Source organism: Alligator mississippiensis, chromosome 1, assembly GCF_030867095.1.
Source record: "Alligator mississippiensis isolate rAllMis1 chromosome 1, rAllMis1, whole genome shotgun sequence".
Lineage (NCBI taxonomy): Eukaryota > Metazoa > Chordata > Crocodylia > Alligatoridae > Alligator > Alligator mississippiensis.
The window spans coordinates 287449866-287476087 of record NC_081824.1 but is presented as its reverse complement, the minus strand read 5'-3'; positions in this window follow the sequence as shown (position 1 = coordinate 287476087).

Here is a 26222-nt window from a genome sequence, read left to right as displayed (position 1 = left end):
GAGCAGCATTTAGAGGCTTCATTCTCAAGGGCAAAACTGATGTTCACTAAAAACAGAAATGCTGTACTTTTTGCAAAGCTTGTTTGTTCTTTCTTTTCTAAAATCATTTATCCTAATCCCAGAACAGGAAACCTAACTCTAAAGCAGAAGGAAAGTAATTTATGTTGAAACTTTGATGTTCTATAATCACATCAGTGATACCTGATGACGGAATGAGGTATCAAGGGCATTTTCAAGTTATAACAAGAGTTGAAAATTTCAAGTGATAAATGTCCTCCTCTTCCCAGAGTTAAGAGTGTTGTCATGGAAATGGCTTCCAGTATATCTGAATGCAGGAAGGAAGCAGGACTGTTCCAAAAACTATTTTAGCCAAATTATTGAAAAATATGCAAGAGGCTCTTTTATCACAATGTGCTGAAATAATTTTTAGATTACTGTTCTGGAAAGTCATCTGCACAACTGATTGAACTTCATTATTTTTTTTCAGCTTATGAAGCCCTTGTTCCCTGGTGATCCAATTCCACTTTATTTGTCTTTGTGAAAACCACTGTTTTGATTATTTTTTTCCCAAATTGAAAACAGTGGTTATGCATCTATTCCAATAGAAAAAACCCACAAGAGAAAAAAAGAGGAGTGGTCGGTTTTGTTAATTTATTAGAACCTAGGAAATATTTTCAGGTTTTCAAACCAAAGTTAGAAGGGTCCCTTAGTGATGATGAACTACTAGATACTGGCCTAAACTGAATGTTTGGCATTGTATCCTCCCATATGAAGTCACAACACCTTTCAGTGGAATACGCCTATCTCACAATGGCATTTAAAATGAAGTACAATGAATTACTTGTTATACAAATTAGATTTTTTTTCTCCCATATTGTTCATGGAGCATATATGAGTGTATTATCATTTCTCCAAATATATTGTTGTTTTAAAAGCAATCAGGTCTCATGGTAGAAGTGATATCTTTTATTACACCAACAAGATCTTTGCAAAAAAAATTATTTAATTACAAGTCTTTGAGCACAAACACCCTTCATCAGGCATCAGAGAAAAGCTTGTAAAAGTTCTCCTGGGTAGAAATGAAAGTTCATATTTCATAGGATTTCACAGAGTGTCAATAGATGAAAACTCCTCTGGGCAGGCAGTTCTTAGCTGGTAAGGAGTCTCTCAGCTCTCCTGTAAGGCTCTGTGATGATGCAAATTACCTTAAAGGCAGGAACAGTATCTCAGGTTTTAATTGTTTATTTAATTGTTGTTTTAATGCATTCCATGAAGTTTTTCCTTACAAATTATTAACAAGTGTTTCATTTCAAGTGACTTGAATTCAGCATACTAAATCTGAGCTGTGTTTAATTTTAACTTATTTATTGTAAGCCTTTCTTCTGTTCCCCAGTTGGTCAGATATATCATTTTTGTTGCTTGCTCCCTGATTGCTTGAGCAGTAGGTCCTGTAGTCAAGAAGATCAGGGAGGCAGTGAGATTGTGTTTGCATAGGAGTTGCGGGTCTTGCTTGGGCAGATAACAGAGAAGCAGGATTAAAGAGTTCTTAACACTGTCAACTTTTTAAATTGTCTTGGCCTTTCCCTAAGCCCCATTCCTGTGAAAGTTAAACTGCAAGATTTATTGACTGGATACAAAATTTAAATTTAAGTAGTTCTCTCATTACATTGATAAACCAGCATTGCACCTGTGTGTTTGTGGCCCAGTAAGAATCTTGTCTGTTTTATTAAATTTCCTTCCTAGCAAGAACCTGGCTAGACTTCCAGAAACATGGACCACCTGCTGCCTCAAACTTCCCCTGCTGAGGACCCTGCTGTTGAAACCTTCCCTTGATTTTGCAACAGTAAAAGGTAGTTTATCCACAGCAAAGTACCATTTCATAGTGGGCCGGGGGAAGCAAGTAAGAGGGGAGGGGAAATGGGAAATCTTACTTGGATATAAATTCTCAGTTGATTAGCTTTGTTCAGTGATCAAGATGCACTACTGAAAAGCTGGAGAATTTGACAGAAATAGCAAATTGATTATACAGATGAAATCTAACTAGCATTTTTTTCACACGCCTGGGCAAAAACTGACACTTTTGCAAAGTATTTCTTGGAATGACACCAAGAAAATTTCCCAGCAATGGAACTCCATTTGCCATTATTAAATGCAAACCTTGATTCATTTTCCTCTTCAAATATTTACAAAATCATTACTCCTCATCGGTAAGGGTAGGAACTCAAAATATGGAGTAGGTATTTACTCCTGAGGCATGGCTGTGAAAATACAACTACAGAGCGGGTCCACGTGCTGCAATACTGAATTTGGCCCTATACCCTCAAGTCAAAATAAAGGAGACTAAGTGCATGATAAGGAGATGAAGTCATGATAGCATATCAAGGACTGTAAAACAACATTTTTAAGTAAGGTAGCTCCATGCTATTAAACATAGGTTCAGAATTTGTTTCAGTCTTCTGAAAACCCACTTTTCTCCTTCAATAACTTTGATTCAAATTGTGGAAAAGTAATACAACACTCTTACAAAATAAAGGGAAAAACACAGCGCACAACATATTAATCTGTCAGCAAGTGTTAAATATTTCTTCCCTTAACCCACAGAAAATGTTTATACCTCAGCTTTAATTCATTTTATTGATCTTTTGAGGTGTTTCTGTGAGCTTATGTATGGATTCTATTGTGTGTGTGTGTTAATCTCCAGCATGATGGATAGATCTAGCTTAACACAGTTGAGTCTTTCTGAAAGCATATTTCACATTGACCTGGTTTTAGACGCTACTGAGAAGTTCCTTTTGTTTGAATGTTTTAAGCTGCTTTGATAAGCTTATGTTGTTTAGCCTCAGCACTCAATGTAAGTGAAGAACAAATAAAAATAAATATTGCACATCAGGAATCCTCATAAAACTGCTCTATAACTGCTGTAACCTCTAGCTGAGCAAAATCTTTGTCGCATCTTAAATCCTCTCTCTCTCTCTCTTAATCAGCACATTTTCCTTATGGGATTTTTCCAGTTTTCATCCTCAGTGAAGCATTACCAATTTTAATAATGGTGGGATCTCTAGGGTGAAATCAACTGGAGGAATGATGGAAGCCCTCAGCTCTGCCTACCCCATAGCTTTGTGGTTAGGGCACTGATTGTGCTGGATCATTACATAAAAGAAGGAACTCTAGATATCTCCCCTCTGGGCATACTGGAGCCTGAACTGATGAAAGGGTGTAAGGCTGCCCATTGAGAGAAATGGAGAGATACACGCCTCTCCAGGCCAGGATGGAAACACTCTTCTGAGGCAAGATGTATATATTTTAGGATGAATGGCTGCTAAATTTTAGGTAACTAGTAGGTGGACTAGGATCTGAGTCATAGATGCATAGATTCATAGATGTTAGGGTCAGAAGGGACCTCAACAGATCATTGAGTCTGACCCCCTGCCTAGGCAGGAAAGAGTGCTGGGGTCAGATGACCCCAGTCAGGTGCTTTTCCAGTCTCCTCTTAAAGACCCCCAGGGTAGGGGAGAGCACCACCTCCCTTGAAAGCCCATTCCAGACCCTGGCCACTCTTACCATGAAGAAATTCTTCCTGATGTCCAACCAAAATCTGCTCCTTCTCAGTTTGTGGCCGTTGTTCCTGGTTATTCCTAGGGGTGCCCTGGTAAACAGAGCATCTCCTATTTCTTGCTGTCCCCCTCCCCAGTGAGTTTGTAGATGACCACAAGATCCCCTCTCAGCCTTCTCTTGCGGAGGCTGTAGAGATCCAGGCCCCTCAGTCTCTCTTCATACAGCCTGGAGTTTTGTTCTGTCTAAGCCCAAAACTGCCCTAGTCTGAGCCCTTGGCATTTATCTCCTGCCTAAATTCAATCAGAATCCAGGAATTAAGCTCTTCTGAGTCCCTTGGGGGAATCAATCTGGTAGCATTACAAGAGCATACCTAACATGCAGCAGCAGAATCAAACCCCTCATGAAAAGCAGTTGTCGTTTTTTCTTGGCCCATGGGCCATGTGTTCAGCATTTCCTATTGGTCAACTCCAGGTATATGGAGTTTTTGGATTGTGGATCTGAGGCAATTTCCCTAGCACTGTAGCACTCCCCAAGCACACCAGTGGACCTAACTCTCGGGTCTTGATTCCACTCTGGGAGGGAAGATGCCTAAAAGTATTATGCCTAGCATGTAGGCATTCAAGGCTTTGATTGGATTTCTGAATATTTCATAGGCAGACCATTCTAGCATGGTTGTACAGCGAAGGAAGGGCCCATTTTTCCTTTGTAAAAATGCTTTAAATAACATATAAATATTGCGAAAAGAATAGTTTTTTTCCTTAATTTTTTTTTCAGTTACACCCTACCTCATATACACGGTATATATGAAACTTAGTCTTAGGGGGATGCTGCTCATATATGTAGAAATATTTCAGTTCCAGCTCCTCAAGTGAAAGGTGACATTATCATTATCTGGAAATTATATGCTCTGCTCTGTTTCATCATTTATGGTTGTGGATTCTATTCCGTCTTTAAGCTACAATTAAATGTTCCTATCAGCTTGTAAATTAGCCTTTCTTTTTAAACATCACATTTCCAACTCTGTGTACATATAGCCCTGTAATTATGTAGCTGTTCTCTTTTGGCCCTGATCCAGCAAATTACCTAAATATGTTGCGTAGTCCCTTTGAAAATAATTGGACTACAACCACTAGAAATTAGGCATGTTTTTAATTATTTTGCTATCTCAGCAGGTTTATACTTCCTTTATCACTGTCATAAAGTATGGGATTTCCAAATTCTAATATTACTTCCCTAGAGCATGAAATTTTGATTCTTTCTTCTAAATGAAAAATAATATTGAAATTAAAACACCCGATTTAAAATCTTTAGTTACATTACACTGCAGCTGGGAAATGTCTATTTTAGTATGCTCACTTAATTATTACATCATTATATGGTATTGTAAAATTGATGTTGCTGTGATGGTTCAGAAATGATGTGAAACAAGAATTTCTTTGCATGGTATCTTTTATTGGACCAACTATGTGGCTTTATCCCAAAAGATATCACCCTAAGAAATCCTTGCCTCTCACATCCTTGCCTTTCACATCTTCATAAGGGTCTTACACATTAAGAATAATTACTAAGACTGTGTATCATATTTTGTTACAGTATTATGAAATGAATTTAGAGACTTGAAGCATAGCCCTTGGGGTATAGGTTAGCATTCTACTGCTCTCAAGGAAACTATAACCATAGGAGCCTGAATTATTAAAGTAGCAAAAATACTGTGCAAGTATAACACCTTTCATAGCAGAATCCCATGCCTCTTTAGAAGAAATGGTAAGTGTTATTGCACACTGTGTATACACTGGGAAACTGAGGCAGACAGGCTAAAGTCCAGGAATTTAGTCCAAATGTAGGTGCCTCAGAGATTTGTATAAGGACACACAAGTGACAGTTAGACACTTTGTCACATGATGGGCCTAGATTTCACTGGGCCTAGTTACGTGCTTCCTAGCTGATGCATTTGATTTCTTTTATTGGTACTCATATGACCATTACATTTTAAGAGATTCAACAGCATAAACAAAGTTCCCAAAAGTGAGATAGAAAAGAAAGGAACTCTAGCCCAGAAGTTTACAGATAAGACTCAATGCACAGAAAAAGTCAAAACCTTCTGTGATGCAAAACAACCCTAATATGTAACTAACAAGGGACAACACTGTTGCTAGTGCTTCATCTACAGCATGGTGGCATAGGGCGAGTTGAGACCCAGCTGCGACTAATTAGCTGCATCCCAGATAATGGTTATGGGGTTAGGGACTGGGTGGTGGCCTACAGGTCAAATAGCTCTCCACTAAAGGTTAGAAAGCACTTAAGCTAAGGAAGTTTGTACATGTCTCGGGAACAGGAGTTCATATGAGGAAGAGTCCTTGGAAAGTACTGAATAGTAGGCCTGTGCGAAGCAGCTAGTATTTGCTTCGGATTTGGCCGATTCAGGGGATAGTGATTCAATTCAGTGATTCGAATCACTGTCTTGATTCAATTTGGCTGAATCACACAGGCCCCATCCCCTGCCCACTCTCCCAGCCCAGCAATGGCTGCCCCACCCCTCCCAGCTCCTGGCACTTGAAAAAAAACAAACCTGAACTCACTGGGTGCTGCCAGGTGGGGGGAGATCCCTGCTGCCCCCCACTGCACCATGCCACACTGCACCATGCCACACTAAACCCCCACATTGTCCCAGCAACCCCCCCCCCCCCCAATGGCTGCCCTGCCGGCCCTAGCTCCAGCCCTTTAAGAAAAAAAAACCCCAAACCCCCACACTCACCGGTTCCTGCCCAGCAGGGGGACGATTCCCACTGCCCCATGCCATGTGGGGGGCTCTTCCATGAGCCCCCTGAAGCCCTGAGGCTGCTATAGGAGCTGGTGAATCCCAGGGGGGGTTTCTTAAAGGTTTGGAGCAGGCAGGGCAGCCATGGGTGGGGCTGGGTCAGTGGGGGGAGTTGGGGGGCTCGTGGCAGAGCCCCCCATGCAGCGTGGGGCAGTGGGGGGCCACGGGGATTGCCCTCCCCCAGGCTGCACTCAGTGAGTCTGGGCTTTTTTTTAAAGCACTGGGAGCTGGGCCGGGCCAGGCAGCCATGGGCAGGGCTGGGAGAGTGGGCAGAAGTCAGGGTGGGGCTGGGGGAGCAGGCAGGGTATGGGGCCTGCCAGGGGTCCCCCCATGGCACCCTTCCCCCTCCCCTAGTTTCCCCACCCTCTGCTTACCAACTCCAAGTCCGGCTCCAGCTCCCTGCTGCAGCCAGTGGGGGCTGCCCAAATCACTGAAGCTCTCCAAATCTTTTCCAAAGATCTGGAGAGCTTTGAATCAATTCAGACCTTTTTGCTGGTCCCCTGGTTCAATTCAGATTTGGAGATTTGGCCACTGAATTGGGCCAAATCTCCTTCAAATTGAATCAGCACCTGAAGCTTTGCACAGCCCTACTGAATAGCAATGCTTGGTTTTCCAGCTTTGATTTGTGTTTTGTAAAATGGATACTTCTCTAAACAAAAGGAATTAAATTATGCTGATGTAGAGTGAGTTGTTTCATGTAGGATTTACTGGTAGAAGTTTGGGGACAGGGTCACTGCTGTTGGCAAAATGACTAACAGATTAGAAAGCACTGTAGCTATAATCTATCCTGACCATTTGCATGACATGGGCTGTAAAATTTAACCAAATGGTTCTAGCATCAAACCAGTAATTTCTGATTGGGCTGGATCATATTTTCTAACAGGATTAGTGTGAGGAAGAATCCACTTGATCCATATGCAAACTAATTACCTTCACTGAAAAAAATGCATCTTGTTTCTTGTCTGAATCTACCCAGCTTTGGTTTCGAGCCATTGGATGATAAACTAGTTAAGCAGGTCCTTTTATATTTCACCACACAAAGATGTATTGTATACCATCCATACATATACACAACATGTACCACCCATACATATACACAGCTTCTTGGAGTCAGGGGGAATAGTGCAACTAACAGACTTCAGAAAGATATCATATTGCTGTTTTAAGCCCCAGTATTTCAGTATTTACTAGGCTCCCTTTACAGTACATAGAAAGAGTTAGGCACTTCAGAATGGAATAGATCCAGTCGGTTGAGGAGACAACTACCTGAAGCCAGCCCGTTGGGAATTTGGCAAATCTACCACACTTTATGACACTTAAGTCTTTTTTCTCTCTGGGCAGGGCAGAGCAAGGCAGCCTCACACAAGAGATCCCTAGCCTGGAAACCTCTTCTAAATGTAGCTGCATATACCCTCTCTTTCAGACAGAGAGGGGAGGCAATCTTTCTCTCCTACCTTGGCTTGCTCCAAAGATGGCTTCTGTATTTCATATTAAATGGTCACTGGAGAAAAAGCTAGACTGCAGGACTCCACCTGCCCAGGAGTGTGCCCAAACTGGTAATATACAAGAGTTATACTCCCTCCTGCGTTTCCTCTGGCCCAATGTACACTGGTCTAGCTTCAGCAGGTACGCTGTAGAATACCTCACACTCCAATCTACATGCTAATGTTTAAGGAATTCACCATTCCTCCAGCTGAAGCTATGCCACTGCTGCAAAGAGTGCAAGATTCATGAGAAAGAGTGTGCAAGTGTGTAAATGCTCTGTTGGGAGGGGGGTGCCCTGGGAGATTATGTGGATGTTGTATTATTTTAATCCAATGACACTTGAATGTAAAATACATTAGGCTTTATCTCTTCCAGCTGACAGTTCTAGCCACTAGAGCAAAATCCTGTATGGCACAGCTTTAGCAAGAAGGATGGTTGGTGCTTGCACCCAGAATATACTGTAGTAGTCATGGCGTTCTCCTGTCATGTAGCATTTGAAAAATGTGGGTTCAACTCTCTTGAGCCTCAGGAAAGAATTTAACCCAGGCTTCCCTCCATCCTGACCATCTGCCATAACCATTAGGCAGTTGTATAAAAGGTGGGTAGCACTTCTGGCCTTGCTTTAAGAGGATGCAGCTGAATTTTTTTGTAGAAGGATTGGATCAGTGTGTCCTATAAGCTTAGAGTACACCTACCAGATCATCAGAAAACTTAGGTATCACTCAACCCAGTTTCTTCCTGGTGGAGCACAGATAACCAGTGTATAATGGTTCAGGCTAGGACAGTTCTGGGCATCAACCAAAACAGAATTTCAGGTGCTTAGAGAATTTTTAAGTAAAATAGGAAAATGCTTAATGAGTTTTTAGGCAGATCATAAGTGGAGGGTGTTCAGACTTCGGTTCTTAAAGTTTGCCCATGCTGGGCACATCTACACATGCAGGCACATGCACTTGCAGCAGCTCAAATAGCAGCGGCACAAATTTGTGCTGGAGATTTGTGCCTCAGCACACATGCCTAAACATGCACTTTGGTGTGGGGCGAATTCTGCCACTTGGGGCAAACTGACCCCACCCAGCTCCTCCCAGTTCTTCAGCCAGCGGGATCTAGAAGCTGAAACTCCACAGTATTAAAAAGTGCCCTGTCCTGGCCGCATCAATACAAAAAGCTGCCCCGTGAAGTAGCTCAGGGCTACTTGCCCTCAGGAATTTCTGAGGCCCAGCCACTTGGTACCTGGGGACACTAGCCAGCAGGACTGCTGAAGCAGGCCTAACCTGGAGTGGCCCCTGCACCCCCTACCCACTGCAGCCATCTGTCAGTGGGGGCTGCTGCTGTGACCTGCTGCCACCTATGATAGCATGCAACCCCTTGGACCAGTGACCCCATGGCTGCATGTCTGCCAGACCCAGACAAGGACTGCATAGCCACCTGGGCTGTGATATGGGCACTGCAGCAGAGCCTCCTGCACTTCTGGGCCAGCTGCTAGTGGGCCATGTCTGCACAGTTGGCCTTCATGCGGAACTGCTGTCGTGTCTTCTGGTGCCCCTACTCTGCCATCTGGGCAGCTATCGCCCAGAAGATGTGCCCATTGCAGTGACCCACTTTGAAATGTCAAAGCAATGTCCTCTTGGCCCCAAATGGCCAGGTCAGCCACCTCATCTGCCCTCCAGCTGGGTCCCCAGTGCTGACCCTAGGCAGGCTCCTCTGCACGGGCCTCCCCACTTACCTCACCAGCAGGTATCCTGGTGTTCCCTGTCTAAAAATTTGCAAAATCTCTGATAAACCCCCCACAAATTCCGTCATTAAAATACCCAAAATCTGTGTTCTTCCATGATAAAAATGAAATGCCACTCTATATAGAGAGATCAGTTGGGCAATGTTTTATTGATATATTTACAATTTTAAAGCAATTTGGAAGCCTACCAGTATCTATTTGGCCTGCTGGGCACTCAGGATGTGAGATTTGTGGGGGGAAGGAGTGTGTGGGGTTTGTGGGGGCCTGTGTTGTGGGTGGGTGTAAGGTTTGTGGAGCTGAAGTTTGTGTGGGGGTATGGGGTTTGTGTGGAGGTTTGAAGGGCTGTGGGGTTTGTGGGTGTGGGGTTTATACACGAGTATGTGGGTGAGGGGATTTGTGTGGGTGGGGTTTGTTGCTAGATTGTGGGGGCATTGTGGGTGTGGGGGGACTATGGAGGGGGACTGCTCAGGAGGGATGGGTCCCCCGCCTGCCCCCCACACAGCCCCTCCCCCTCTCCCCCCTGCAGCAGCAGTGGCTGTCAGGGTGCTCATGGCATGCTACTGGCAGAGCCCACCAGCAGCACACCATGGCCCCAGCTTCCTGGGACTCAGCGCCGCCTGTGCCACATGGACCCAGCGCAGGCTGACCTGCTGGTGTACATTCTGGGGCAGAACCAGGCCACTCTTGCTGCCACCTGGGGTCCTGGCATCGCAGGCAAAAGCTGCGGGCCCTCAGGCTGGGCCGGATCTTGCCTGAATGGAGCTGGCCTGGCCCAATGGTGCATAGAGGCAGGACCTGGTCCAAGGGCATGCAGATTCTGTCTGTGGTACTGGGACCCTGGGAGGCAGCAAGAGTGGCCCAGTTCTGCCCAAGGGTGCACAGCAGTGGCCCGGCCTGGGTCAGCTCCATGTGGTCCAGGTGGCCAGGGCCATGTTGTGCCACTAGAAGCCTCTGCCAGTAGTGGGCCATAAGCACCCCGAAGGCTACTGCTGCTGCTGCTGTGGGGAGAAGAGGGGCTGTGCATCATGCCGTGGGGCAGATGGGGGACCCACCCCCACAGCTCCCCCTCCCCCACACTGTCCCTCTACCCACAGTCCCTTCTCACCCCCACAATCCCTCCACCCCCATGTCCCTACTTACCAGGGACAGAGCCTGGGTCCAATCCACTGCTTTAGCCTTGCCCCACTTCATTTTGCTCCAGCACACTGAGGCAGCATGCTGGAGACACTCTGGCAGGTGCCAGAGGTATCGCTCTGGAGGACCCAACCTCCAGTTGCTTCAGTACATGCTCCAGGAGCGTGCCCTTGCCACTTTTTTCTGGGATGGGTTATGTACTGGGATTTCTCAGTATCAAAACTGGAGTCTGCACTGTGAATATACAGTGCAAGGGACATTTTTTCATTCCCACCGTGCCCTTTGCAGCATCTCAAACTGCTCTGAGATGCCACAACACGCACCTGCTCCCTTGTCTGGATGCACCCACTCAGAAAAGAATTTTGGTTCATAAGTGCCACTTAAATTACTCAAGTCTTCTTTTCCCTGCAGAAGAAAATGTCTATTTGTAGTTATACTCCAGAAAACCATTAACCCTGTCACTGAGAAGTAAATTTAATGGAGAAACTTTATATTTTGAGGAAAGGAAGTAATAAGAAATGGTGTTTTACCAGAGCAATTTTAATTCATATTAACTGTTTGCATCTACTCAGAGGGCAGGGATTTTTGAAGGCTAGCTGGTAGTCTGAATAGAGGATAAGAATTTTGTCAGTTTTGTCTTGCCATACTCTGCTGTCAAAGCATGTGATCACTTTTTCTTTTTTTGTCATTTGTTCTTCTTTATAATAAACGCTGTTATTTTTCTGCTGTTTAACCAAAGTGCCTGTGGTAAATTTTAATTTTTGGGCATACCTATTCAACAGAGTGGGAGAACAAAAAGCTTACACAAACCCAGGGTGTATCTTGTGGTGCACCCTGACACCCTAATGTTTTGTCACAGGGCACAGTCTTAGGATTCAAACCTGCATTAGGAAACCCCCACCTAACAACATAAATTTCCTTTGGCATGTGTTTTGGAAAGCTATCACATAGATACTACTAAATAGGGTATGTGAACACATGTTGAACTTACCATACTGAGAGATCCTGAGGAGGAGGCAACGAGTGCTCGTCATAGGCGACTCCATCCTGAGAGGTACGGAAGGACCCATCTGTCGCCAGGACCCCTCAGCACGAGAGGTATACTGCCTCCCTGGAGCAAAGATTCGGGATGTGACGGAGGTAATCCAGGCCAGGATCAAGCCCACCGATTACTACCCCATGGTCCTAGTCCATGCGGGTACTAATGATGCGGCCAGGAGAACCCCCGATCACCTGATGGCGGACTACAGTGCTCTGGGCGGCGTGCTGAAGGAGTTCAGTGCACAGGTGGTATTCTCTTCCATCCTACCAGTGACCGGATGAGGAAGACGGCATGAGAACTGCATCTGAGAAACCAACTGGCGGCTTCGGCAGTGGTGTCTCGAGGCAGGCTTCGGCTTCCTGGACAATGACCCGCACATCACGACGAGGGACATGCTCAGCTGGGATGGGCTTCACCTGTCCCCTAAAGGTAAGCGTGTGTTTTCTTCTAGGTTGGCGGATCTCCTCCGGCGGGCTTTAAACTAGGCTCGTCGGGGGGAGGGGAGTATGAGGGCAGGGGAAGCTGTGGACCACCAAACCATGTGGCACCCACAAGGACAGACCAGCCTGAAGAAAGAGAGCATTGGAAACCTGAAAGCCATGGGGAGACCAGCACTACAGAACAGGTAAGAAACAATGGGCCCCTTGGGACTCGGAGTGGGGGGGCAGCAAAGGCACCAGTCGCAGGGCTCAAGTGCCTGTATACTAATGCTAGGAGCATGGGGAACAAGCAGGATGAACTAGCGCTCCTGCTTGCACTAAACACCTATGACTTAGTGGGGCTAACAGAAACCTGGTGGGATTCATCCCACGACTGGGTGGTACATATTGAGGGCTATAGATTGTATAGAAAGGACAGGTAGGGGAAGAAAGGGGGGGGGGGTTGCACTTTATGTCAGTGAGCAATATACATCAATCCTCATCAAGACAGAATCCAAGGTTGAGGAAGTAGAAGGATTGTGGGTTAGGCTACATGGGGGGCAAGGAGAAAGGGATTTGGTGGTAGGGGTCTGCTACAGACCCCCACACCAAGGGGAAGAAATAGATGCGGGGCTCCTGAGGCAACTCTCGGAGACCATAAAAGCTAAAGAGGCGGTAGTCATGGGGGACCTAAACTACCCGGACAACTGCTGGGAGACGCAGACAGCAAAGTCTCACTGTTCACGCAGGTTTCTAACCTGTGTACAGGACCTCCACCTGACACAGGAGGTACATGGTCCCACTAGGGGGAATGCCATACTGGATCTGGTATTGGCAACAGGGGATGACATGGTAGGGGACCTCCAGATCGGTAGCCATTTGGGAGACAGTGATCACCTATTAATAGAATTCACCATAAGACGTCGAGTGGGTAAGGTAACTAGTAGGGTGAAAGTGCTAGACTTTAGGAAAGCTGATCTCAATGAACTCAGGCGATTAGTCAAGGACGCACTGCAAAGTAGGAGTTTTGAAGGGATGGGAGCCCAAGAAGGGTGGCTGTGCCTTAAGGAAACGATCCTTCAGTCACAAAGCAAGACGATCCCTGAGCGAGGCAAAAGAGGGAAAGGGGCCAGGAGGCTTCCATGGCTGACCAGAGAAATCCAGGGCAGCTTAAGGGCCAAAAGGGGAGCACATAAAAAGTGGAAACAAGGTGAGATCACAAAAGATGAATATACCTCCTCTGCTCATGCTTGTAGGGAGGCAGTTAGACGGGCCAAAGCTACCATGGAGCTGAGGATGGCAACCCAAGTAAAAGACAACAAGAAATTGTTTTTTAGATTTATTGGGAGTAAAAGGAAGGCCCAGGGAGGAATAGGACCCCTGCTAAATGGGCAGAAACAATTGGTGACAGACAGGGGGTACAAGGCTGAACTCCTCAACGAGTTCTTTGCCTCAGTGTTCCTAAGTGAGGGGCACGACAAGTCTCTCACTGGGGTTGTAGAGAGGCAGCAGCAAGGCGCCAGGCTTCCATACGTAGATCCTGAGATGGTGCAGAGTCACTTGGAAGAACTGGATGCCTTTAAGTCGGCAGGCCCGGATGAGCTCCATCCAAGGGTGCTGAAGGCACTGGCCGACATCATTGCAGAGCCACTGGCGGGAATATTCGAACGCTCGTGGCGCACGGGCCAAGTCCCGGAGGACTGGAAAAGGGCTAACATGGTCCCCATTTTCAAGAAGGGGAGGAAGGAGGACCTGGGCAACTATAGGCCAGTCAGTCTCACCTGTATCCTTGGTAAAGTCTTTGAAAAAATTATCAAGGCTCACATTTGTGAGAGCCCAGCAGGACAAATTATGCTGAGGGGAAACCAGCACGGGTTTGTGGCGGGCAGATCGTGCCTGACCAATCTAGTCTCTTTCTATGACCAGGTTACGAAACGCCTGGACACAGGAGGAGGGGTGGATGTCGTATACTTAGACTTCAGGAAGGCCTTCGATACGGTATCCCACCCCATACTGGTGAACAAGTTAAGAGGCTGTGACTTGGATGACTACACAGTCCGGTAGGTGGCGAATTGGCTGGAGGGTCGCACCCAGAGAGTCGTGGTGGATGGGTCGGTCTCGACCTGGAAGGGTGTGGGCAGTGGGGTCCCGCAGGGCTCGGTCCTTGGACCGATACTCTTTAATGTCTTCATCAGTGACTTGGACGAGGGACTGAAATGTACTCTGTCCAAGTTTGCAGATGACACAAAGCTATGGGGAGAAGTGGACACGCCGGAGGGCAGGGAACAGCTGCAGGTAGACCTGGATAGGTTGGACAAGTGGGCAGAAAACAACAGGTTGCAGTTCAACAAGGAGAAATGCAAAGTGCTGCACCTAGGGAGGAAAAATGTCCAGCACACCTACAGCCTAGGGAATGACCTGCTGGGTGGCACGGAGGTGGAAAGGGATCTTGGAGTCCTAGTGGACTCCAAGATGAACATGAGCCGGCAGTGTGACGAAGCCATCAAAAAAGCCAATTACACTTTATCGTGCATCAGCAGATGCATGACGAATAGGTCCAAGGAGATGACACTTCCCCTCTATCGGGCGCTGGTCAGACCGCAGTTGGAGTACTGCGTGCAATTCTGGGCGCCACACTTCAAGAAGGATGCGGATAACCTGGAGAGGACCCAGAGAAGGGCAACTCGTATGGTCAAGGGCCTGCAGACCAAGCCCTACGAGGAGAGACTAGAGAAACTGGATCTTTTCAGCCTCCGCAAGAGAAGGTTGAGAGGCGACCTTGTGGCTGCCTATAAGTTCATCACGGGGGCACAGAAGGGAATTGGTGAGTATTTATTCACCAAGGCGCCCCCGGGGGTTACAAGAAACAATGGCCACAAGCTAGCAGAGAGCAGATTTAGATTGGACATTAGGAAGAACTTCTTCACAGTTCGAGTGGCCAAGGTCTGGAACGGGCTCCCAAGGGAGGTGGTGCTCTCCCCTACCCTGGGGGTCTTCAAGAGGAGGTTATATGAGTATCTAGCTGGGGTCATCTAAACCCAGCACTCTTTCCTGCTTATGCAGGGGGTCGGACTCGATGATCTATTGAGGTCCCTTCCGACCCTAACATCTATGAATCTATGAATCCTAATTTCCTAGTGCTTACATAGCACTGATTACTGGCAGGTGACCTCACTTTCCTAAATCAAGTGATCACAAGGGCAATTTCAGGATTGGAATCCTGTGAGGGCTATATCTTTGTGTATATTCATAGGATCATAATTGTAGTTCAGAATGGCAGTACAGTTCACTGCTGCTGGAAGGAAACTTTCACCCCTCCCTCCCCCATTTTTCCACTGAAATCCAGGTCAAAAGGGTAAAAAATATATATAATTTAGGCAGCAAAAATAGGATCAATTCTCCACCCCCAGCAGCAGCAAACTCAGCTGTCACTCTATAAAACTGAGTCCCAGAACTCTTTGCTTTCCCACACCACTGCAAAGCCAGGAAGTTCAAGCAGAGCTGGAAACAGGAAGGTGAGACATGCCCCTCCTCTTAGGCAGCACCTGAGGTGCATGCCCGGCTTTACCCATGTCATGTTATGATACTTAGTTAGCTTGTGATTCTGTTGGATTTGGAAGGGAGTAGCTTGAGGAACTTTTTTGCTCAAAAAAGTTTAAATTAAATGTTTTAGTTTTAGCGTTTGTTTCTTTTTTTTTTTTTTTTCATTTGTTGGATCACTGCATTGCAAATTTGCTTAAGTAAGTTGTGGAACAAGGGCAGCTAGACATTTAAAGAAATCAGTATGACACCTCAAAGGGGGATGGGTATGATAACAACCTAATGGTTAACAGAACTATTCTTTCTGAAGCATTATTCATAATGATAGCATCTCTGATTAGCATGAATTAATTGTTCACTGATTGCAAAGCCTGACAATGGAAAGTGGAAAATGGTCCTAACATGGGACACAGATCTCTAAAGTGGTTGTACATCATTATTTTAGCTCTTTACCTTCCAGCAGCTGGCATGCATAGGGTCATTATTCAAATGATTTCTGAAGGTTTTGCATGTTCTGGCATGGGAAGTGTGGTGCAGCCAGAATGAGAGAGCACAGGAAGTGTAGATGATGGATGAGGAATCTGTGTGTAAGACATCCTAGTTCTATTGGAATCAGTGGGACTTTTGCCATTGATTTCAATGGAGCTGGGGTTTCTTCTTTGTAGCTTTTTGTTTAAAGTTTTCGTATTCAAAGGCATGTAATAAAAAGTAAAGTTTAAAGCAATACTGCTTTTATACAGCTAAAATGATAACTTCAAACAAAACATAAAGCAGCATAACTCTACAGAGTGGCCTTTGGGAGGGTAGGAGAAAAGATATACAATTTAATACAGTTGTTCTACAGGGCTCCTGCATCTGGTTTCTGTCTCTGTCTCATAGCAATCCACTTCTATTTGAAGGTGTCATCTCAGATGGATTAACTCTGACTAGTGGTTGGGATTCTGCATCACACAGCTAGTATTCCATTCCCCAAACACCCAAGGTAGAGGGTGGGGGTAATAGTCTCCTCTCAAGAGTACCACTGAAGTTGGGTGCCACAAGGCTACACATTACCTGTGTGCCTCATTGCTATGATTCACAGGAAAGACAAAAGAGTCTCTGATGCATAAGATAAACCCTTCTAACAAAGCATGACTTGATAGAAAGAAATAACAATAAACAGTCAAAATGAACCTATAAAAACTAGCATGTCTGTATATGCGCTGGAACCAAAATAACTAAACTTCTCTTTACCTGGATTAAATTGGTAATTTTAACCTTTATATGTATTTGATGCATGAATGGGTGATTTCCTTCCTTCCTTCTCTTTATTATCTGAAGTTAAATCTGAATTGGAGGCATTTGTTCATAGAAAAGTGTCTACACTCCTGAAATAACTGAACATGTGTGAATCCAAGATTGCCTTGGCAGGGGTGTAACCACCTGCTGCTTGGGGATGGGGCACATGTGCAGTGAAGAGAGCTCGTTGTGCATGTGCTACATAGCTGAAGGAGATGTGGTTGCATGCCCTCACTGTGATCCTGGATGCCTGGAAGCTCTCAGCAGCTCCTCTGGGGAGTTCTGCATATGACCCCTGACCTCACTGATATGGGGTCTACCTGGAGTCCCTGCTTTCATGCAGCTCCAGAGGCTGCTACTTTTTGTTCTTCCCATCCTTCCTTCTCTCTTCATCCCCCAATTCAGCAGTAGGGAAAATAGGGGATGGGACAGGTAGCTGCATCACAAAGCCTCAGGAGCTGCACAAAAGCAAAAGCTGTGCATCTTCTCTTCCCTTCTTTTCCCCTGCTGTTGAATTTGGGGGAAGTGGGGGTGCAAAGCAAAGAGAAGTGGGGACTCCAAGCACAGCCTGAGCTGATTAGCCTCACGCTCATAAAGACTGCAGCACATGCAGTGCACAGTCAAAGCTGGGATGTTGGGGAGGAGCCTGCATCTGTCCATGGGTGTGAATGTGTGAATTAAAATAATAACTGGGTCCAATTGGCTTGCAGTCAAACACTAGATATTGACAAAGCACAAAAAATGGCATTGTGGTTTGAAATAAAGAAAGCCAAGACTTAAAATGCCTTTCTGGTTCTCATTTGCATTGTAAGTTGAACAGAGTCTACCCCTGCCCAACAATTTTCCCTTTACTAGAGGTTCCCCAAACATCCTGAAATGCTATGATCCAGTTATGTCATGTGGAAAATGTTTTGTAGAAATAAAAGAGGGGCACATGGAGTTTCTTAATATTAATGTTAATATTAATATTAAAATTAACTTAGTACCAGGGTGTTTTTCCTTAGATTATGATACCATTAATGATAAACTGCAGCAGAGTAAACATGAGCAAAAGTTACCATTTAATGTAAACACAACTGTAGTTTTCCAGTTTACTTTGTTTGCTAATTCATGGATTAATTTAAGATCCTAGCAAGAAAAAAAACCCAGGAATCTGCAAATACCAGCAATTTAAGTTTACCTTTTCATGCCTATAAATACTGTATGCTTAACATGAAAGAAATCTCAGCTCTTCCATTTCTAAACTATTTAAAAGATAATGTCTCACTGGCATATATCCCTTATCCAACTCTATGCCAGGTTGGCCCAGAGCAGAAGGGTGATTTAGCTTATGACCTTGTGTTCTGGTGTAGTCTAAGGTATGTTCCATCTCCCACTCCCCTGTATGAGAGGGGTCTAGTGGCTCAAATGAAACTACCACTGATGTTATCTTCCATGTGGGCCCAGCCATGAGCAGAGAGACACCTTATGCTTCCTTATTTCCTTGAGCCAGCACACAAGGTATATGTATAACGTATTGCGTGTATTATTAAATTTTATGCTGTGCAACATGCAAGAAGTGTACTGCAGCAGAGTTAAAGCAGCTACTGGAACTAACATTTTGAGGTTAATCCTTCTGTTACTTTATTTCTTCCTATAACTTATTATGCACCTCTTAACCACTTGTTGGTGAATGCACTCTCGCACATTTCTACCAATCTTTCTCCATGTAGGTTCACTGGCATGCACCTAAATGCATTATGTCAACTTTGGCCTTTAGCAGGTAAATGAATTCGCCCACCAGTGTTCAACTATTACTTCCTCCATTGAAGCTTAACATAATTATTCTCATGGTCCAAGCCTGTAAACACTATCAAGCATAATACTTTATTGATATGAAAGTTTTCATCACAGTAAATACAACACTTCACAGGAAAGGCTTACAAGATCAGTCCTTTATTTTGGAAGGTACCTTTCCTTAGATTCACTATTACAATATCTAATGTCTTGGGGGTAGGGTTGGGGAGAAGAACCATCCAGATGGACACAATCAAATTTGTATTAGTGCTTTGAGAAGCCACCATGATTTTGTTTTCCTCATATGGAAGGAAAAAGATGCCTGTTTAGATCTGGGTGTTGTGGAGATGTAATGTCAAAAGCCTCAGAAAGCAGATTATATTCATGTCACCCTTCTAGAATGACTGTTTTTCTCCTATTTCCACAGAATCAAACCTCCTTTGGTTCTATCATGGTTTACTCTGTGCATGTTGACTTTTTAAAAATAAAGATAAGATTTAGTTGTATTCTTCACTTCTAGTTAATGAGCCAATCTGTTCCTGGTGGGCTTCAATTGACCTTAATAAAGTTGCACCAAGGATGTATTTTTCTCCAACTACTTCTAGGGTAGTAAACTGCCTTCTCCTTTTCTCTTATACCCACTTAAATCTAATTTCTAATTATTTTTTCCTTCAACAATTATGGTTACAGCAGTCTGTTTTGCCATGATACAAGGGTGATGAGTGCATTAGAAATGCATGGATGGATACTTCCTTTCATATGCTTTAGGGCAGGAATCAGATCTCCAATGTGTGTTTGGAGAAGTAGCCTGGTACAATGGGGCCCTGACTGAGACCTCCAGGCAGGACTGTAACACTGATATTATATCTCCAATATGAATATTTGTCAGATTTCATAACAATAGTCATAACATGCTAATACTATTTTTTTTTCTTTCTGTGTCTACATAGGTTTAGTGTTGGTAAAGGATAACATTGCCTGTTCAGGCAATGTTAGTTCACAAAATACGTACTGTATGCACTGCACTGAGAAGCATTTCTCATGTTAACTTGGTGTCTTGAGAAACAGCTAAAGATTCCTTAACTCAGGTCTAAGTACAGACAGTTAAAAAGCCCAAGGCTGATTTGATTCAATCTTTGTATGTTAATATAAAATGCATAGGTTGAACTGAAAAGCAAGGCTGTGTGTAGACAAAATGAGAGGCGTGTGAACAACAATTTAAAATGGGCCAAATGCCTTTACACCACTTCAATGGTGTTGGTGTTTGCACACCTTGGCAGCATATTGTGCATTAATTCCAGCTGCTGTTAGAAATTCAGTGGTGTAATGCACCTTAAATGACTTGGGGTGCAGCAAACTAAAATTCCTTCAAGGGGTTTTATTTTGCTGCCACTATAGCTACAGAGTGAAGCACCAGGCTCCATGAAGCTCCACGGCTCTGCAGGAAGCCCTGGAGGCAGCCTGACAGCAGCCCAGGAAAGCAGCTCTGCCCAAGAAAAGTGGCAAACTGATCTCTTTTTCCCCCGCCAGCTGAGCCTGCCTGCTTGAGCTGTGTGGGGGCCCAATGCTTCCCTCCACGGTTGTAGTGCCCCCTGGGACTGCCTGAGCCGGGTGCCTGTGGGCAGGTGCTACCTGGGGGAGGCACAGCTGCCATGGAGGGCTTCCAGCTCCCCCAGCAGCCCAGGGACTGCTCCACCTGACAGCAGCTCGCCCTCCCCTCCCTGCCAGAAAGACAGGTAAGTCAGCGGGGTGTGTGCGTGACATGGGGGTTTAATCAGCCCTAAATTGAAGCAGTGTTTTTAAAACCCACTGCTTCAATTTAGGGCCCCTGTTTCATCTACACATGCCCCAAGTGAACAGACATTCACTTTTTATTCCAGTAATGCAGCCATATACCTGCAGTGGCTCAGGCTAGATGCTTGGGGGTGCTAAAGCAAGCCATCCCTTCCCTTTGGCAATGGGCAGAAGGCTGGAAGGAAGCTGGGAGAGAAGCTCTCCAGGCTTTTCTCACCTCCCTGCTCAAGCTGAGGGTGTGGGGCATGGCCAGGCCTCAACAGGCCTACTGAGTACAACTGCGGGGGGGTTAAACCCCCACCCTGGCCTGCGAGGAGCACAGCTGGGGTGTGCCTGAGGTGAGAGGGAGGAAGCAGCCCCTGCCAGGCTTTTCCTTTGCTGCCCACCGGAGCGGAGGCAGGGAGCATGGCCAGACCCTGGGCCAAGCCAGCACACTGAGGTAGAAGAGAGGGAGAGGGGTTTAAGCCTGAAAAGGGGGTTTAAACCCCTTCCTCACCCCCTGCCACAACATGCCACCTATGCTGGCATCTGGCCATGTCCCCTGCCCCCTCAATTTGAGCAGCAAGTGCGGAAAAGCTTGTCAGGGACTGCTCTGCCCCTGTCAGGTAGACCCCAGTGGGGATCCTATGTGGGTACAGGAAGGGGCTTAAAGCCCCCTCTTCCCTCTTTGCCTCATTCTGCCAGCTTGGCCCAGTGTCTGACCACCCTTCTACCCTCCGCTCCAGCAGTGAGTGGGGGGGAAAAGCCTGTGAAGGGCTGCTCAGTCCCTGCCAGGCACACCCTGGTAGGGTTTGGCACCAGGCTTCCTACCCCCACCCTCACCCCAACTGGAGCAATGATAGTACTCTGGCTAGGGAGCAGAGGAGTGGGGCCAACCATACTTTGCTGCAGCAGACAGCCCAGCCCAGCCCAGGGCTACAAAGCATCCTAGGATGCTGGAGGACTGTGATTTAACTTGGACCAGGAAGGGGTCTGGGACAGAAGTTCCATAAACTGGTTTGACCTCAATCAGTTATGTCCAACACTACATTCAACCAGGTTTATTTTAGACCAGCTTCAGTCATTTTGAAAACAGTTTCTGTGCACTGAACTTCTGTTCTGTTAAAGGTTTAAACCAGTTTCCAATCACTTAAACCAGTTTATGGGTCACTTCTGTCCCTAGTCTAGGGGAAAAATAATTCATTCTTTCTACCCATTCCATTTTGGCTTCTATATTAGTAGTAGCTTATTTGTAGCTTTCACTAAAACAATACAGTAATATTTACAATTATTTTATAATAATAAAATGATACAAATTTATGGTTATTGGTAAAGGCATAAAATAGGATTACACAGTCTGCTGATTTAAACACAAAACAGAGCATAATATACAAGGATACAAAAAATAGATAAAATGAAACAATTTTCTTCTGTGTTTCTTATTGACATTCTCAATTTCAGTTGAAGGTGTACTGCAACATGGGTAATTATCCTTTGGAAAATGCACTGGGGAATTTTTTGTGCCCTATACATAACAAAAATAAGTAAATGGTACAAATCTGAAGGCTTGTGCACTATTCTTCTAAGGGTCTTGTTGCATGTTATACTGTGAGCAACTGAAAATTTGATCAGTGTTAGTACTAGCTCAAGTTTGGAGCAGTCACATGCTCACATCAGCAGAGGCCTGGAGGATTGAAAGGTAATTGGGTCAGATGGGGTGGTGTCATCTTCAGCTTTCCCTGCTCCATGAGCAGATGAGCTCTTCTGACTTTGCCGGGCTTTTCAGTCCTGGGGAGTGTTGCCGGCCTCCAGCCAGCTGTTAGGAATTCGTCCTCGTTCTCTGTGGCCACCTCCACGTCAGGGCATGTGCATGCTACTGCCCCTGGCACACCAGCCGGGGGGGAAGTCGAGGGCTTCTTCCAGCGGTTTTTCAGATTTTCTATCTAGCAGTGAGATGCAATGTCCATGAAAAACTAACGGATCTTATAAATGATTTTGGCTGTTTTAGCCAGGATACTTACTTTACAGACAATCCAGCGAAGCCTTCTTAGCATGTCCTTGCTTAAGGTATATTACTACTAAGCCATGGATAAAACACAAATGTTACCTGGAGTCTTGTTTTTGTATCTCTCTGCCCATATTAGTGACTTATCTTTGAGGACTGCAACTGAAATGTTTTTATGTCTGATTTGAGCTGTAGGACACAATACCAAGGAATAATGCATTGAGAAGGGTAGTCTCAAGAAGCCTGCAGAATTATTCCCACCTCCTCCTTCCTTTCATTTTGAAAGGTTAGTGCTGGGCTCTGACAGTGAAATTCTAAGCTGGAGAGGAGCCGTGCAGTGAAAGCCTCATGCAGCTCTTTGAAAATGTAGTAACCATGTGAGTCAGTACATTTTTGCCACAAGTTGCTTTAAAACTCATGACGCTGGTTTACAATTCCTTTCACTAAAGTGAGTTTCCATTGATCTCTTTGGACCAGATTCTTAGATGGCATCAATCAATTAACTAGTTTCACCTGGGAATCTAATATACTTCCCTCCCTCCCTCATGCTGCTGGTCATTTATTACTTGAAAATAGGAATGTCAGCCAAAGCATGTGTTTGTACCAGCCTTTTCACATCCTGCCTCTAAAATACTATCATGAAGGATATGTGTTTACCCAAATACCCTGTGAGAAGTGGAAAAGAAATTATTTTTGCAATTCATTAAGTTCTAAGGAGCACAGCTGGGTAGTTTTTTGTTGGTTTTTTTTGGCAAATAGTAAATACACTGAAAAATTTTATTTTTTGGTTGGCCCAAAGCTATTCATAAATTTGGGTCAAAGTATCTAAATAGTTCCAGCTGGGAACAAGTCTCCAGGGCTAATTCAGCATGAATTATGTAAATATCCTATCAGACCTCCAAAGGGGAGGCAATAGGACACAAAATTCTACATGCATTAGATTGCTGACAATATTCTTGTCAGTTGAATTAAATGCATTAAATGTCCAAATGGGTGGGTGAAGCACTCCTCTTTCATTTGGAATACATGTAAAGAAGTCATTAAGGTAATGAAATTGCAGTAGCAGGTATTTTTAAGAGGCCATCTAATCAGGGGCAGTGTCAGATGACTGGAGAATAGCAAATAAGTGCATATATGTAGAAGGGGGTGAGGTGACAAGTCATCTGAACAATTTCAGGCCTCTAAATCTGACTTCAATACTATGCAGAGCTATGGAGCAGATTTTGAAGGAAAGGATAATTAAAGAAATAAAGGTAAAAGATATCCCTTATATCCAGTATAGCTTCTTTACATAATCAGGTAGCTAGAACATCAGGAGCACTACTCAGGACACAGCATGTGGCAAGATGTGAAGAGAAGATGACTGTGATCCATGGAGCTTTCCTGAGAACTCATACAGAAAGTACAAGGACTAGGACAATGATTTGTCTTGGAACTGTATTTTTATCTAGGTCTCTGTGAGAGAAGCACCTAGATAAAAATGCTGAAGAGTACTTTGGGGCTGAATGCTGCAGGAAAGAGCTCAGAGCTGTGAGCACAGAAAAAATCTTTTGTTGTTTGATTCCTCTTGTGTTCAAGGAAGTAGGACTTTGTACATAAAAGAGATGTGACAAACATATCTGAAACCATCATTAATTTCTCCTTATGACAGAAACAACCTATGGGCCCCAAGCTCTAGTTAACCACTTCGGTCAAAGAGGGGCAGCAATATGTTTGAGGTGCCTTGCCAGTGGGACCTTTTTTTCTTATTTCCTCGATATCATTTGATGACTTAAGAGGGACCTTATAGGGCTTGCATTTCCCAAAATGCTGTGCAAACTGGCACCACTTAAAATAAACAGAGGATTTGGCCCTGCATTTGAAGGCTGTGAATTTTTAAATGGAATTTTCTGGTCATTTCCGTGTCTGGCCTAATATTGCTCCCACAAGAAACAAAACCTAGTGCAAGTGAAACATATAAAAATACCAGGAAAGCATCAGAAAGCTGTGCTCCACAATGTCTAAAAAAATATATAATTCTTAAATTACTGGGTTTTTTTCCCCATCACATTTTAAAAACTGAGAGAAATACTCATTTTCATAGGTGGCTTCTGCTATGACTACCATCATTTAGATACTGATCACGCCTGTCTGATGGAAGTTTCAGCAGAGGGGAGTAGAAGAACATTGCCACTAACAAATATTCATATACACACATTAGAGATGCTTGAAATTGGTCCTTCTTTAAATTAAATGTTTTGGATATAAAAGATATATTTACTTTTTGTGACTATGAAAGGAGTTTTGTGGAGGAGGGGTTTTTGGGGGGGGGGGGGGGATCTTACCTACATCCTCTTTTTTTTTTTTTTCTCCTTCCCCATTTTTTCTACTTGAATAGTAACGACAAAGGACAACAGGAAGGATAGAAACTGAAGAAGGAAACACCAGAATTTTCTCGCCACTAGAAAAAAGAAAAAATGTTTTTTTCTGTAAGTCCTCCCTCAAATATTCAAGTGGGAAGTGGAGGGCAAGAAGACAGTTAAAAAACTTTCCTCACCGGTTTGAAATGAAACATTTCAAAAGAATATCAACAAGTAGTACACTTTTTCTTAATTTACAAGATTGATTATTTTTAACAAAATGAAAACTTTATTTTTGATTGAATCATTTTTAATTAAAAATGTTTAGACCGAATGTTGTATATTGTATAGATAGTTGTTTTTTAACGGTTTTCACTAAGAAGTGGGGGTTCACTTTGAGAGAGTATAGTTGAATAGTTCCTTCAAAGATTAACAAAAATCCTGAGATTTAACAATCTTAAAAATTAAGAGATTACTTAAAAAAAAAAAAAATCGTGGTGTATTTCCCTATTCAGCTAGTGAGAAGCTGAGGGATTCTTTGATCGGGCTAATCTAGGATTAGCTGTGTTGAAACTTGGAGCCAGGCTGCTACTAGGTTAAACATCAATTAGGAGATATAAAGTCTCAAGAAACTCCCAGGGAATAGGCAGAAGTGCCAGAAGATATGGATACGGGCAACTGTGGTAGAAGAATTTATTCCCAAGTACTTGAGGCTTTTCTACATCTGAACCACAAAGTGCCATATATAGGCCTGATACCTGTTCATAGCCTATTACCTGCTTATATCCCACAGATCTTGCCAGTCCAAGCTTTAGTCTCTTCTGAGCACATGTAAAAAGACTCTGAACATGGATGATAAAGATATAGATAGCTGGATGCATCAAAATGTATAGAGAACCTGCAGTGTAGACCTACCCAGAAAAAACAGACTGAGTTATTAGTTTACATAGGAAACATTGTCCCCCAGTCCTGCTCCTGCCTTCCCCCTATCTAGTCACCAAAAAAAAAAAAGTCTGGCCATGACACTTTGGAGTTTGCCCGGTTAAAGCTCTATCAGGTTTCTATAGCTGACGGCACACAAATGAGCAACATGACTTTATCCCATCCAACCAACCTTTTATTCCTGATTGTGAACAAACAGGTATCCATTTACAGCTGGGTTGACTGGGGGAAGCCTTTGGCATGAGTCCAAAGCAAAGCTCAGATTCATGCCTCTGGAGCCACTGCAAGACACCTTAACTGTGCTGCTGCTATGCCCTAGTCCCCTTCCCTCCTACCCTCACCATTCTAGAGCCCTATTGATTTTTAGTGGGGTTCTGCACAGAC